Consider the following 14,598-nt stretch of genomic DNA (forward strand, 5'->3'; position numbering starts at 1 on the left):
TTGCGGAAGGCAGTAAGGGGTGGGGAGGGAAATATATTCCTGGTGGTGGGGTCCTTTTTGGAGGTGACGGAAATGTCGGCGGATAATTTGGTTTATGCGAAAGTTGGTAGGGTGGAAGGTGAGCACCAGGGGCGTTCTGTCCTTGTTATGGTTGGAGGGTTTATTTTGGTGCCAGCAGCATGCACTCAGGGATATTCCAGCTGTGCAAGCATTTGCACTTCTCCAGTCATCTGATTCCCTAAGAAAGGCCCCCTTTGTCCCAGTTGCTTAACTGATGACACAAAGAAAAGAGAGGGTTGTGTGAGAAAAGTCACCATGAGTCATGGTAGAATGTGCACTATGAATCCCACTCGATAACACTTTGACTGTCAATGAGAAAATCCATCCCATGAACCGACCTTCCAAGTTTGTATTTATCGTCACAAACAGAAACGCATTCAAAATATTAATACTGATAGTCACATGCGTTCATTCTAGCCTGAGTTGGAAGGTTGTGATTCAAGGTTGGAGTTAAGCACTTAATCTGAATATAAGCAATCCCACAATGCAGTAGGTAAAGCATTGACTTTTCATACAATAGCCTCGAATTCTCAACATTGTCAATGTGGGTGATTGATAAACGAAAAACTGATCACACTAATAATAGAGTGTTTGTGAGGTCAGGGATAAATCTGAAGTAAATTACCAGCCTGTGGTGGGTACTCAACCAGTAATACCACACAAATAATCCTTACTTTTTACTGTCTAATCATGCTTCTGGTAAGACGTTCAGATACATATGAAAGATCCAACAGTCCTCATTAACTACATGCATTTGATTCCCCTGGTCATGCTTAGAACTTGCAACATGACAACAAACACAAGTAAATTACCTTTCAGCTAATTTTGAAATTTATTGCGTGAAAATTGGCCACAGCATTTATTCAAACAACAATAACTCAAATGCAGTTACAAAGGTGGAATGTCATGAAAAGTATAAGCTACAGTATCAAATGCTGTTCAAGAATGAAAGTTCTGAATCTTAATCATCATAAACCAACAATTATAAGACAGTAGAAAAACTGACGCGAAAAGACAATGAACAAATTACTAACGTGCTTTCTGGTTTTCTATATGTTCGGCAGATAACATATACCATACAGAGTCAGCTTCTTATTAAGAAAGATGCCCTGATGTTTATTAAAAACACTAACTATTTACATGGCTACAATATCACAGACTGACACAAATATTCTGAGTTTTGTGAAGACTGATGTTGCTGCATGTTACATAGACATAGCTGACTGACTGAAGACACAATACTAACTCCAAGATACAGGGAGAGGTTTTGAAGATGAGACAGATACCTTCATAATGGAACATGACAAATGCAATATGAGTGTCTTAAAGGTACATGTCTGACTGATCTGGAATCTATATCATAATACACCATCCACCCCCATTCTCTTTAAAGAATGGGAACTTTTTTCCCAATAAGAAAGTGCAGAGATCCATGTTGATATAGTGTCTGCATAAATTAAGCTAACACCTTGGCAGACATACAACATGACCGGATCTAGTCTTTACAATATTTTCACAAGTATCACAATTTGACTTCAGTCAGTCTGTCATTGCAGGTAGATTTGTATAAATTGTCATCGTTACGTACTTGTCGTTGGTATAATATCTTGAGTAGATTTAACCCAGCTTTCAGAAAATCCTGGCAGACTGCTTTACATTTAATTAACATGCATTTCATGGTATCAATTGTTCATTCTGAAAGGCTGTTCAACTGAAAGGAGTGAAGAAAGTAGGTAATATATTGAATACTTGCACATGGCTAGGAAGGCTGCATTATAGAATCATCAAATCCATAGTATGGAAGTAGGCCATTCGGCCCATCGAGTCCGCATCAAATTCCAGACACTCACCATCCTCTGCTCAAAGAGCATCCCTCCCAAACTTACATCCTCCTGTCACCCCATGTTTCCCATGGCTAACTCACCTAGGCTCCACATCCAGTATGGGCAATTATGCATGGCCAATCCAGCGCGGGAATCTTTGGACTATGAGAAGAACCCAGAGCACCCAGAAAACACCCATGCAGACACTGAGGGAATATGAAAACTCCACACAGACAATCAGCCAAGGGTGGAATTGAACCTGGATCCCCGGCACTTTGAGGGAGCAGTGTTAATTACTGAGCCACCGTGCTACTTATTAATGCATTACTGAAGACTGTTGTTCAATGCAATTTGTTGAAGCATGTGAAATATAGTAAATTTTGTGATCAATGTGTTGACAACCATTGTACTGGTGGTATCTTTGTCATAGAAAGGAGAACTTTATATAATAATCAGTCACAGAATGTAATAGTGTCTGTGGACATGGAAAACATCAGCCTCAATCTTGCCCCACAGCTCGAAAGGAGTTTTCATTTGGAAGGACAGGTTCTCTCACTTGTTAAACTTGATGGAGTTGGCATATTTCACAGGCCTCGTTGATCCATGTCCTTACTAATAGAATGCCAGTATTACATCCCGGTGATCTTCCTGCTAAATTATGTATTTTTGTAGGGAAGGTCTTGAAGTTCGCAAAACTCGGATCACATGGGGATAGAATCTTACAGCAACCAGACACCTTTTTAAAGTCAGCTTTGTCTTGTAGTACAGGTATTGTATGTGAAACTTCTATTTCTGGCTCAAATGCAGATTTATGAGTAGGTTGATCCAAGGAAATTGATTTGGCTCATGTTGATCTGACAGTTTCACTGTTGAAAATAAATGCTACTGATATGAGCTGACAGAGATATGACTCCTGTTCATGTCTAGTTAGAACCATAGAAATATTATAGCACTGAAATGGGCCATTCAGCCCATCTTGTCATGCTGACACAAAGACACCCAGATGCCCTTTCTAATCCCATCTTCCTGCAGTTTACAGTACTTGAGATGGAGATCCAAATACTTTATTAAACAGTTTAGGTCTCTGTCTCCACTGCCACCAACTCAGAAAGCGAATTCCAGACACCCACCACCCTCTGCAGACAAACGCTTTTCCTCATATCTCCTTTAATCCTCCTGCCACTGAGCATGAATCTATGACCCCTGATTTTTAAACTCTCTACCTAATGAAACAGGTTAATCTTTGTCTACTCTATCTCAATCCCCACAATTCTATATACCTCTATCATGTCACCCCTCAGCCTTCTCTGTTCCAAGGAAAACAACTCCAATCTCTCCAATCTCTCCAATCACTCTTGTAGCCACACTTCTCCAGACCTGGCAAAATTCTAGCAAATGTTCTCTGCAGTCTATTTCCCTTCCACTAATGTGGTGACCAGAATTACACTCAATACTCCAGTTTTGGCCTCACCAGTATCTTATACAGTTTCATCATGATATCCCTACTCTTGTATTCTATACCTCAGCCAATGAAGGAGAGCATTCCGTATGACAATCTGCAGATAGTCAATGCAGGCAGTCAATCCACATAATATTTTGTAAATTTCACTTTGGAAATAGAACCAATCTGACTCACGATTGCGATACAGACAGACTCTGACCTCACACCTTTTATGCGTTGTCTGAGCTGAGATGTCACCTTTTGTCAGAAAACCTTAAGTTATCTCAAGAAGGCGACTTAAAAGAAGTTGTGGGATTTACATATTAATGAACTGAAGCCTGCAACCCACTCGAAAAGAGGAAAGACTTAACAACAATTCAGGTTTGTTCAATATATCATTTCAGTTTCATGGCATTGTAATCTTTTGCTGTAAATTCTGTGTTTTATGGTCCTGCTCCACAGCTACCTGCTGAAGGAGCAGCACTCCAAAAGCTAGTGCTTCCAAATAAACCTGTTGGGCTATAAGCTGGTGTTGTGCAATTTTTAACTTTGTCCACTGGTTCCTCAACATCATCTTATGGATCACGAGAACATGTAGATCTATACGTCCTGACAGACCAATAATAGGTGCTCCATCTGTTTCAGTGATGTGAAAGGTTTCACGTGTCTATCCCAAGGATTCATATTGGCGTTTAAGATGCATAATCTCATTGTTGGGATGTCGGCCCGCTGTAAACATTTAGCCTATTGTATGTCTACTGCACTATGACGTGTCAGTTTCATGAGTATGTCTCATATAATGTGTGCAATGTAATGATATTTACACATGCATCACTGTTGATTTTGACAGATAGTGCATGATGTCCATTGATATATTACTTAGATGGAGATGAAGGCTTTAGCTTTTCTGAAGACGTCCATGTGGTGTGGCAAGTTCACTGTATATACTGTCTGACTGGGGATTGTGAGCTGTAACATTGCAGGTACCTTTTGGATTTTGTTGACATGCTTCAGTGCCATGAACTTTGGAAAAATCTTTGACACTGATCCTCGGTTGGATTTCTTTCATCTATTCCTGTGGAGCACTGTGTGGTACTTGTGTTTCTCTGGCTGGGTTGTGCTAAAAGGTACAGGAAATCCAATGTCCTCTTGTAGAAAACAGCTTGCTTGTTTCACGAAATGCTGGACACTATCTTGGTGGATGAGACAAGCTACATTTCAAATGAGATTTGATTGTTTCACTGAAGCTGGTGATGGCAGCAATGGTTGTTCCGAAATCAAATACCTGCAGATGTTGCTAGCCTGTTTTGAAATTATATCCTTCTCCTAGCAGAGTGTTAATCATTTAAGAACATGAAAATATCAAATAATAAGACCAGAAGTAGGCCATCTGGCCCCTCCAGCCTGCTCCATCATTCAACAAGATCTTTTCGTGGCCTCAGCTCCACTTTCCCGCCTGCTCACCATAACCCTTAATTTCTTTACTGTTCAAACATCTATCTATCTTTACCTTAAAAACATTCAACTAGATAGCCTCAACTACTTCATAGATTCACAACCTTTAGGTAAGTAAGTTCCTCCTCAACTCAGTCCTTAATCTGTTCTCCCTTATTTTGAGGTTTTGCCCGCTAATTTCTAGTTTCACCCGCCAGAGGATATAACCTCTCTGCTTCTATTTTCTCTAATCTCTTTATAATTTTATATGTTCCAGTAAGATCTCTCCTCATTCTTCAAAATTCCAATGAGTGTATCCAAGTTTACTCAATGTCTCATCATAAACCAATCCTCTCAACTCTGGAATCAACCTAGTGAACCTCCTCTGCATCCCCTCCAGTTCCAGTACATCCTTTCTCAAGGAAGGAGATGAAAACTGCACGGTACTCTAAGTGTGGCCTCACCAGCATCCTATTCAACAGCAACGTGATCTATTTGTTGCTTAAGTTTACCCAGAAGTGTTTTTCTGAATTATTTGTTGTGTGTAAAGGCAATGACAGTATCCCTAACCTTTGCAGTTAAGTGAGCTTCAGTGAGCTCACATTCTGCAGTTTTGCGCCAACATTCATGTATGAACTGGTTGATTGTTGGGGTGGTGTCTATATGACGTGTTCTTTTGTTATTTTTGCACTATTTGAGAAAAAGAAGTTGGTGGAATCAACAGAGTGAGGACTTGATAATATCGAAAGCTTCCTGGTTCGGTGTTTTATTTTTGTATTTTGTTCCAAATTGCTTTCTCAGATAATGTTTTCTTTCAGTACTTCTAACTGCTCTTTTCCCTTAACGTGAGAAAGAGGTATGGCACTCATTTTTCTTCATACAGGACTGTAGCGTTTAGTTTTGATTGCAGTTCTATCTCCAGCTCTGAACTCGGGCAGATTAATTAAAGACATTCAAGAAAAAAAGATTTTTCATAACTGCCACATTGCTATTATCTCTTCAGCCAGTGTTGGCATTTCCTGCTGCAAACTAGCTGTCATAATTAGCTCTGAGGGCCCATTTACTGCCACAATCACTGCCAGCATGATATACTTTGTGCTTTTTAAAGTTATTCCACAGAGAATTGGGCTCTTGTTGAGATAGATGTCTTGAAGTTTCTTTTGGAAAGGTATCATTTTAATCCAAAATTTTTGCCAGGGAATATTCAACTTTTGGGAAAGAGTTTATGAACATTTAGAGAGCAAATATTGATTCGGGATAATTTTGTGCAAGGAAAATCATGTTTCACAAACTTGATTGAGTTTTTTTAGGGAGTTACCAAAAAGATTGATGATGGTAGTGCAGTAGATGTTGTTTATTTGGATTTTAGTCAGGCTTTTGACAAGGTTCCATTGGTAAACTAATTAGTAAAGTTATGTCACATGGGATTCAGGGTGAGCATGCCAATTGGATACATAATTGGCTTAATGGCAGGAGATAGACAGTAATAGTGGAGGGTTTCTTTTCAGACTTAGTAAGTTTGCGAATAACGCCAAAAGTGGTGGCATACTAAACAGTGAAGAAGGTTTTCTAAGATTACAGAGGGATCTTGATCAAATAGGTTAATGGGCTGAAAAATGGCAGCTGGAGTTCAATCTGGATAGCTGTGAGGCATTGCACCTTTGTACAACGTACAAGGATAGGCCTTATACAATTCATGGTTGACCCCGGGGTAGTGTAATGGAACAGAGGGATCTATGGGTGCAGGTACATAAATTTTTGAAGCTTGTATCATATACAGACTGGTTAAAAAGGCATCTGGCACCCTTGCCTTTATTGCTCAGTTCTTTGCGTATATGAGTTGGGAAATTATGTGGAGGTTGTACAGGACATTGGTGAGGCCTCTTCTGGAATACTATATCCAGTTTTGGTTGCTCAGTTATAGGAAGGATATTATCAAGCTGTAGAGGATTCAGAAGAGATTTACCAGGATGTTGGAGAGTATGGAAGGTTTGAGTTAAAAAGAAAGGCTGGGTAGGCTGGGACTTTCTTCATTGGATCATAGGAGGTTGAGAGACGACCTGATAGATGTTTATAAAATAATGAGAGGTGTAGATAGAGTTAATGGTGGCTGTCTTTTCCCTAGGGTGGGGGTGAGGGGTTCAAGACAAGGGGGCACATTTTTAAGATGAGAAGAGAGATTTAAAAAAGAAATGAGGGGCAATTTTTTACACAGAGGGTAGCTCGTGTGTGGAATGAATTTCCAGAGAAAGTGGTGGATGCAGATATAGTTACAGGACATTTGGATAGATACATGAATAGGAAAGGTTTGGAGGGATATGGGCCAGGAGCAGACAGGTGGGAGTACTTTAGTATGGGATTGCACTCAGCATGGAGTGGTTGAAGCAAAGAGACTGTTTCCGTGCTCCATAACTCTATGACTCTATGATTTTATGAGAAAGGACCTGTTTAAAATAATAGGTTGTTGATCCAAAACCAGAAAGGACAAAGCCTTTAAATTTCTAAACAAAAACCAAACACACTCCACAAAGACATTGAACACCTAATCTCTGACTCCACATTAGAGAACGGGACAATGGCATCCACTGGTCAGGACAGAGTCCATTGAAAGGCCATTGACACATTGCATAACGTTCAAGATCAGGAGTTCCCATTGTTTTGCAATACCTGCAATACAAGGAGTGGAAAAACGATAAGCATGCAAACCAAGTTTTCTGTCGAGTGGGCTAATCAGTTCCGGTTTGACTTTGCATCTGATGAGAACAGTCAGAAAACAATGTAACTGGGGCAGCCTCAGAAACGAAAGGATTGAACTGTGGAGAAAGGAAGGAAGAAGCACAGAGTGCACAACTCTACAAGGGTGGTACATCCAAGCAGTTTCTCTCTCTGTCCCCCTCTAGGCAATTGGGACCAAAGGAAGTTGCATACCCTGTAGACTGCAGATTACTCAACTCACTGCCAGAGAGTTTCCCTGCATCACCTGTCCAAACCTTAGATAATTTTGGAAGATTAACAACCTGCGATCCCAGAGGATTCAGTTAAGTCAAGTCCAAGGGGAAGTAATCTGTTTTATTATGAGTCATATAAGAACATTTAGCATTGGTTATGTCATATTGAAATTCTTTGTATGTATTAAACATAGTCTTATTATTCAGAATCTGAAACGTGCATCAAATACATTATTCATATCGTTTTATAAAGTTACGTACAGAGCTTCAAACATAAAAAAGTGAGTTTGATTGTGACCAGAGAGGCTGGATGACCCTCTCACGATTGGAAGCACCAGACAGTTTACAGCAGTAAGTGCACAGAGCTACAATATCTCAGACTCACATATCATCTGGGTTCTGTGCTTATTGGTATTGCTGTATATTACAGACACAAAAGCTAACTAACTGAACACTACACTGATTCCACAACACAGAGTAAGTGACCAGAAGGGAGGCCTTTATATTGGAACATGACCTGTTATCATAAAGTATAACTATCTTAACCTGTTTGGTCTGGAAGCTATGCCATAAAACAATTATGTACAACTAACACATACACCGTAGACACCACACCTTCCCACCACCCCAACCATTCACTTTTCATCACCATCCTGTATCCCATATTTTCAAAGACCCTGGATTAAAATAAATGCATGTGCCATATTCTCAAATAAGTACAGCAAGTGAATAAGACACTGGAGGAAGAATGGTTTTAAATTTTTGGAATGTTATTTAAGTTTTGGGTCAAGAGGAACAAAGCCAAGAAAGTACTCTCACTGAGCAGTTAGGTATTACTGTTAGGGAAGGTGCTGTTAGGGCATGGAGGAAGAAAACTAGAAAATAATGGAAAGGAACAGAGATTAGATCAGTGGATAGAGAGATATGAATGGAACAAAATTAGAAACATCCTAAAAATTCCGAGTACTGATTGAGGAAACTAGGAGAAGTGATAAATGTAGCATTGGATTGTGTGGGCATCATTCAAACGACAACTAATGAAGTTGATGAGTTGTAAGTACATGTTTCCATATGAGGTTTAGACATTGCTGCATATACAGACACATGCTCAAACAAAGACAGTAATGTGATCTTAACATTCATGGTACCAATTATTCATGAATCATAGGAAAAGAAAGAATTGAGGGGCCATTGTAGTCCTGATTAAGTATAATACTGCAGTCCTAAACAGAAATAAGATATTAAATGGTCTGATGATAGAATTTATTTGCTTTGAATTAAGCTCCAATCAGAGGAGGAGGTAGATGATTAAATCAGTTGGTATATTATACAATTCCATTTCACTAAACAAGTGCTCAATGCTATCTGGCATCCTTGCAGAGTCTCCCTGCTGCCTCACAGCTGTTCATGATATGAGTATACATCGAAGGCACCAAATACAGACTGGGCAACTGCTTAGCAGAACACCTCTGCTCATCACCCCAACCTTCCAGTTACTGGTCCTTTTAATTCTCCATCTTGCTCCTATGCTGATCTTTCTGTCCGTGGCCTGTTACTGTATTCCAGTGAAACTCAAAACAAAATTGAGAACACAACCTAACTGAAAAGTACAGTTCTTTACTCAGCAAACCACTCAGCAACCTACAGTCCTCCGGCTACAACACTGTGCTCAACATGTTTAGATCATAACTTCTATCTCTGTCTCCTTCCATGGGTTTCTTTTATTGCTTTTGCTTTTTTTCTGACTTGGTCTTGATTTTTATTTCTCTTTCACTTTACGATTCTTTAAAATGTTTTCATGTAACAATTCACACCTCATTTGGACACAACATTTGTTTATTCATTATATCTCTGACCACTCTATTGCTGTTGCATGATGTAATCTTTTTTCATTTAATCTCCCCGGTGTCCATCTTTTCACAGACCTTCCTCTTTGTTTTCCTGCTCCCTCATCTCCTTCACTTCAAAAATCGCTATCACTTCTGTCCTTCTTCAGTTCTGATGAAAGATCATTGACCTGAAGTATTAATTCTGATTGTCTCCATTGATACTGCCTGACTTGATGAGTGTTTTTCACCATTTAATGTTCTTATTCCTTGATTTCTTATTGCTCCTGCACTAAACCCTGTCAAAGTTTAGATTAGATTAGATTACTTACAGTGTGAAAACAGGCCCTTCAGCCCAACAAGTCCACACCGACCCACCGAAGCGCAACCCACCCAGACCCATTCTCCTACATTTACCCCTGCACCTAACACTACGGACAATTTAGCATGGCCAATTCACCTGACTTGCACATTTTTGGACTGTGGGAGGAAACCGGAGCACCCGGAGGAAACCCATGCAAACACGGGGAGAATTTGCAAACTCCACACAGACAGTCACCTGAGGCAGGAATTGAACCCAGGTCTCTGGCGCCGTGAGGCAGCAGTGCTAACCACTGTGCCACTGTGCCGCCCACTTGGCTATTTGAAAGGAAAAGGGAACATTTATGGTGTGGGGAGATCAGGGGAGCAAGAGAAGCATGATTGTGCCATCTACAGCTTGTAGCAAAGAAATTGTGAGATATGGATAATTCAAGAAAGAGAACAAGTATTAAGTGCTCTCATCTTTGAGGTTTTAGCACAATTGCTGACTATCGCCATAGTCAAGATCACTGCAATTTAACCTGCACTGTCTCCTTCTTCGGGGTTAGCTCCTTCAGCCCTGCCTGTTGCCCACTGGAAAGCTATAGCCTCTGGTTTTGCACCACATTCTGCAAACAAAAGGAATATGTTTGAGTGTGGCGCAACACGTGAGAGTGTGGCGCAGTATGTGAGGTGCATCAATCATAGCGGAATAGTTGGCAACGTCTGCAAGCTGTGAAATGTGGGTGTGAAGCTTGAAGATGTGCTAATTATGTGAGGCTGAGGTGAGATGAGGCTATGAAGATGAAGTATGGGATATCACATCTCAGGAGGAATCCCCAAACATCACTTTGCACGTTAAGTCATTGAACTTCTTTCAGCACTTCATCCTAATTTTTCAGGGCTACAACACCAGTATTGAGCTGCACAGCTCCTGTTGATCTCTCAAAGTTGTCTGGAGGGCTTTATAACCCTCTTGAATCCTGTTAATGTTAATCCACTTTTCAACGCAAAAAAGATTAACGAGGGAACTACAGGCCATGAGGTTAATATCGGTGCAAGCCTGACATAAAATAAATTTCCAATTAGAAAATCAAGGAGAGCCAGCATGGATTTGTTGAAGGCAAGTCATACCTATTTAAGTTATTCAAATCCTTTGATCAGGTAACAGAGAAGGTCAATCAAGATAGTGCAATAGTTGTTGTGCATAAGGACATTTGAAACACATTTGACAAAATGCCACACAAGAGACTTATTAAGACAATGCAGCCAGCTTGTTGCACCACATCCACAAATATTCATTCCCTCTATCACCAACACTCAGTAGCAGCAGTGTGTACCACCTACAAGGTGCACTGCATATATTCACCAAGGCTTCTTAGATAGTATCTTCCAAACCCATAACAACTATGATCTAGAAGGACAAGGGCATCAAATATAAGGGAACACCACCACCTGCAGGATCTCTTCCAAGCCACTGACCATCATCATTATACTACTGCTGGACAAGTCAGATCTCAGAAGGAATATTGCTTGATAAGTCATGGTTTGTTCCTTTTGCTAATTTAATGTGGCAGTCTTTCACTAAAACAATAGGCTCCAGATTTGGATATAACAATGAAATGGATGTTTATTATGCAAAAGACAGAAAAACAAACAAAATAATCCAAAATACCTACATACACCACAAGTTAAATAATTTCAAACAACCAACAAAATAAAATCCAGTCAACATCCTAATACCATTACGTTATAGTTAACTAAAATCCAGAGACATTTTCCTTTCCTGGCAATTTTGTATGTTGACTTAACTACTCCTTTTCAGAGTCCTGTGAGTTGGGAAAACTTTACTCTTATACAACTGAGATCTTAGACTTTCCCAGTCTTGAATAACCAATTGGGTAGCGTGGTGGCTCAGTGGTTAGCACAGTGTCTCACAGTGCTAGGTACCCAGGTTTAATTCCACTATTGGGCGACCATTTGTGGGGAGCTTGCACATTCTCCCCATATGCGGGTTTCCTCCGGGTCCTCTGCTTTCCTCCCAAAGTCCAAAGATATGCAGGTTAGGTGGATTGGCCATGGAAAATGCCGGGTTACAGAGATAAAGTGGGTCTGGGTAGGATGCACTTCAAAGGGTTGGTGTGGACTCGATGGGCCAAATGGGCTGCTTCCACACGGTAGGTGTGCAGGTTTCTAACCAAACACACCAGTCTGAAAGTTTTCACAAACTGAAACCCATATACTGCACCTTAACAGTCCCGTAAATGATCTGAATGAACCCCTTTCTTTAGGAGAAACATCTTACATCAAACTCCAGTCAGGTGTCATTTGAATTAAATTCAGAAGCTCCTTAACTAAATTGTTTTTTAAAACACTTGTTCATCCTACCTTCTGATAATCTGGTGCCTTACCTTTTTTCCTTCTCCTGTCATAAAACCCCCAACACAAATTAGTTTTCAAAAGTACACTCCAGGCACTCTGAAGATAACACTTCTGGTTAACTGTTCTCTGACACAAACTAGCTTAAAATATTGGTCCAAAAAGACTGAACTAGTTAATTATTAAACACCTTCCCATAAAAAAGGTTAGCAACCATATGCCAGTAGTTGAACCAAACTCTAAAACAAATGACGTTAATATACATATAAATTTTACATCTTTCATCACTCTTGCAAATACATCACCAGGCATCACCAGTCAAAATGCTAGATCCCTCTCCCTAATAACATTGTGTGTCTAGCTACAGTACAGGGACTGCAGTGGTTCAAGAGCAGCTCACCACTGCCTTTTCAAGGAATGGGCAATAAACGCTGGCTCAGCCAGTATAGCCTATGTTCCAAGAAGATGTTTTTAAAAACTAAAGGAAGCTGCATTATAAAATTTGAAGATGATGTGAAATGTGATGAGGGATGGGGATAATTGTAGATCTCCATCGGACCACATCCAAGAAAACTGTAAAGGCCTTAGAAATTATATAATGGTGGCATTCCAGGATATTACCAGGCATGTGGGATTTCAGTTTTGAGCAAAGGTTGAGAATGATAGAGCTGTTTTCCCTAGAGTAAGAAGTTTAGGAGGTGATTTTACTTAAAATTACATGTAACATGTAACATAGAAACAGGCTATTCAGTCCAAGCAACTTGTTGTGCCAGCATTTATAGTCCATTCAGGCCTCCTCTCAACCTTTTCTATGTAACTCAGTTTCTTCCTGCTTATGCTTCTTCTTCAATGTGTCTATACTTTGTGTCTTAATTATTCTCTAAGGTAGCAAGTTCCACATTCTTACCATCTTCTCGGTAAAAATGTTTCTACTGATTTCTTATTTGTTTACTTGGTGACTCCTCTTTCAAAAGAAAATGGACCCAGCCTATTTTTTCCTTTATATTTGATATAACCTCAAAGTTTTCGTACCATCCCTGTAAACCTTCTCCAGGACATTTATATCCTTTCGATAATATACCAAGTGTAGGGAAACTTTGCGGAGCAGCAACCTCTGGCCTAGAAGCTTCTGGTTTTGGGTCCATCACCAGAAATTGTTGGTCATGGAAGACTTATTTGGTAATGTGGCCAAAGGGGTGGGCAGGCAATAAGAGGGAGATACTTCTGGTCTACTGTTCTGCAGAAGGCAAAGACAAACCCTATACTATTCTGCTCATAAGCATTGACCAACACAGGGCAAGTTCCTGACCCAACACTAGAAACAAGGACAGTATAAAAGATAAATTGACAATATGATAACCAGAACTCTGTATAATACTCCAACTGGAGTTTGACAAAGTTTCAATGCAAATTTAACAGAACGATATTTCAATCTTAGCCCTCTCGAACCAGGCCAGAGTGCTTATTTTGCTTGTTCATTAATATTAATTTTAGTGGTGTGTACGTTTATGCTCACCAATGATCCCTTTGTTCCTACAAAGAACAAAGAAAATTTACAGCCCAGGAACAGGACTCCAAGCCTAAATCAATCCAAATCCACTGTCTAACCTATTGCCCAATTCCTAAGCATCTGTATCCCTTTGCTCCCCATCTACTCATGCATCTGTCCAGACGCATCTTAAATGAACCTACTGTACCTGCCTCTACTACCTCTGTTGCCAATGTATTCCAGGCATCTACCACCCTCTGTGTAAAGTACTTGCTGCGTGTATCCCCCTTAAACTTTTCGCCTCTCACCTTGAAAGTGTGACCTCTCATTATTGAATCCTTCACCCTGGGGAAAAAAAACTTCCCTTCATGATTTTGTAGACCTCAATCAGGTTCCCCCTCAGTCTCCTTTTTTCTAATTAAAACAATGTTAGCCGACTCAACCTCTCTTCATAGCTAGCACCTTCCAAACCAGGCAACTTCCTCGTAAACCTTCTCTGCATCCTCTCCAAAGCGTCCACATTCTTTTGGTAATGTGGTGACCAGAACTGTACACAGTAATCTAAATGCAACCCAACCATTGTCTTGTACAATTTTAATATGACCTGCCAGCTCAATGCCCCATCCAATGAAGGCAAGCATACTATATGCCTTCTTCACCACTCTATCCACTTGTGCAGCAACCTTCAGGGTACAATGGACCTGAACTCCCAGATCTCTCTGCTGATCAACTTTTCCCAAGACTCTTCTGTTTACTGTATAATTCACTGTGGAATTAGACTTCCCAAAATGCATCACCTCACATTTTCCTGAATTGAACTCCATCTGCCACTTCTCTGTCCAACTCTCCAGTCTATCTATATTCTCCTGTATTCTCTGACAGTCCCCTATGCTTTCTG

The 14,598-nt window shown here is 40.2% G+C and overlaps 1 long non-coding RNA gene across 3 annotated transcripts in view; it reads left to right on the forward strand.

Annotated features, from left to right (window-relative positions):
* The window catches only part of LOC148147660 (uncharacterized), a 67,136-nt gene that overhangs the window by 39,028 nt on the left and 13,510 nt on the right, over positions 1-14,598 (forward strand). The window contains exon 1 of one of the 3 annotated variants that reach the window (XR_015759491.1): positions 5,479-5,614. The exons of the other annotated variants lie outside the window; for them this stretch is intronic. This is a non-coding gene — a long non-coding RNA (uncharacterized LOC148147660). Of the gene's footprint in view, positions 1-5,478; positions 5,615-14,598 lie in introns of those variants that run through there. 3 annotated transcript variants of the gene reach the window in all.

The sequence above is a fragment of the Chiloscyllium plagiosum genome, unplaced genomic scaffold (genome assembly GCF_037043375.1).
Source record: "Chiloscyllium plagiosum isolate Xiang-an unplaced genomic scaffold, Cpla_swu_hap1 HiC_scaffold_15, whole genome shotgun sequence".
NCBI classification, from domain to species: Eukaryota; Metazoa; Chordata; class Chondrichthyes; order Orectolobiformes; family Hemiscylliidae; genus Chiloscyllium; species Chiloscyllium plagiosum.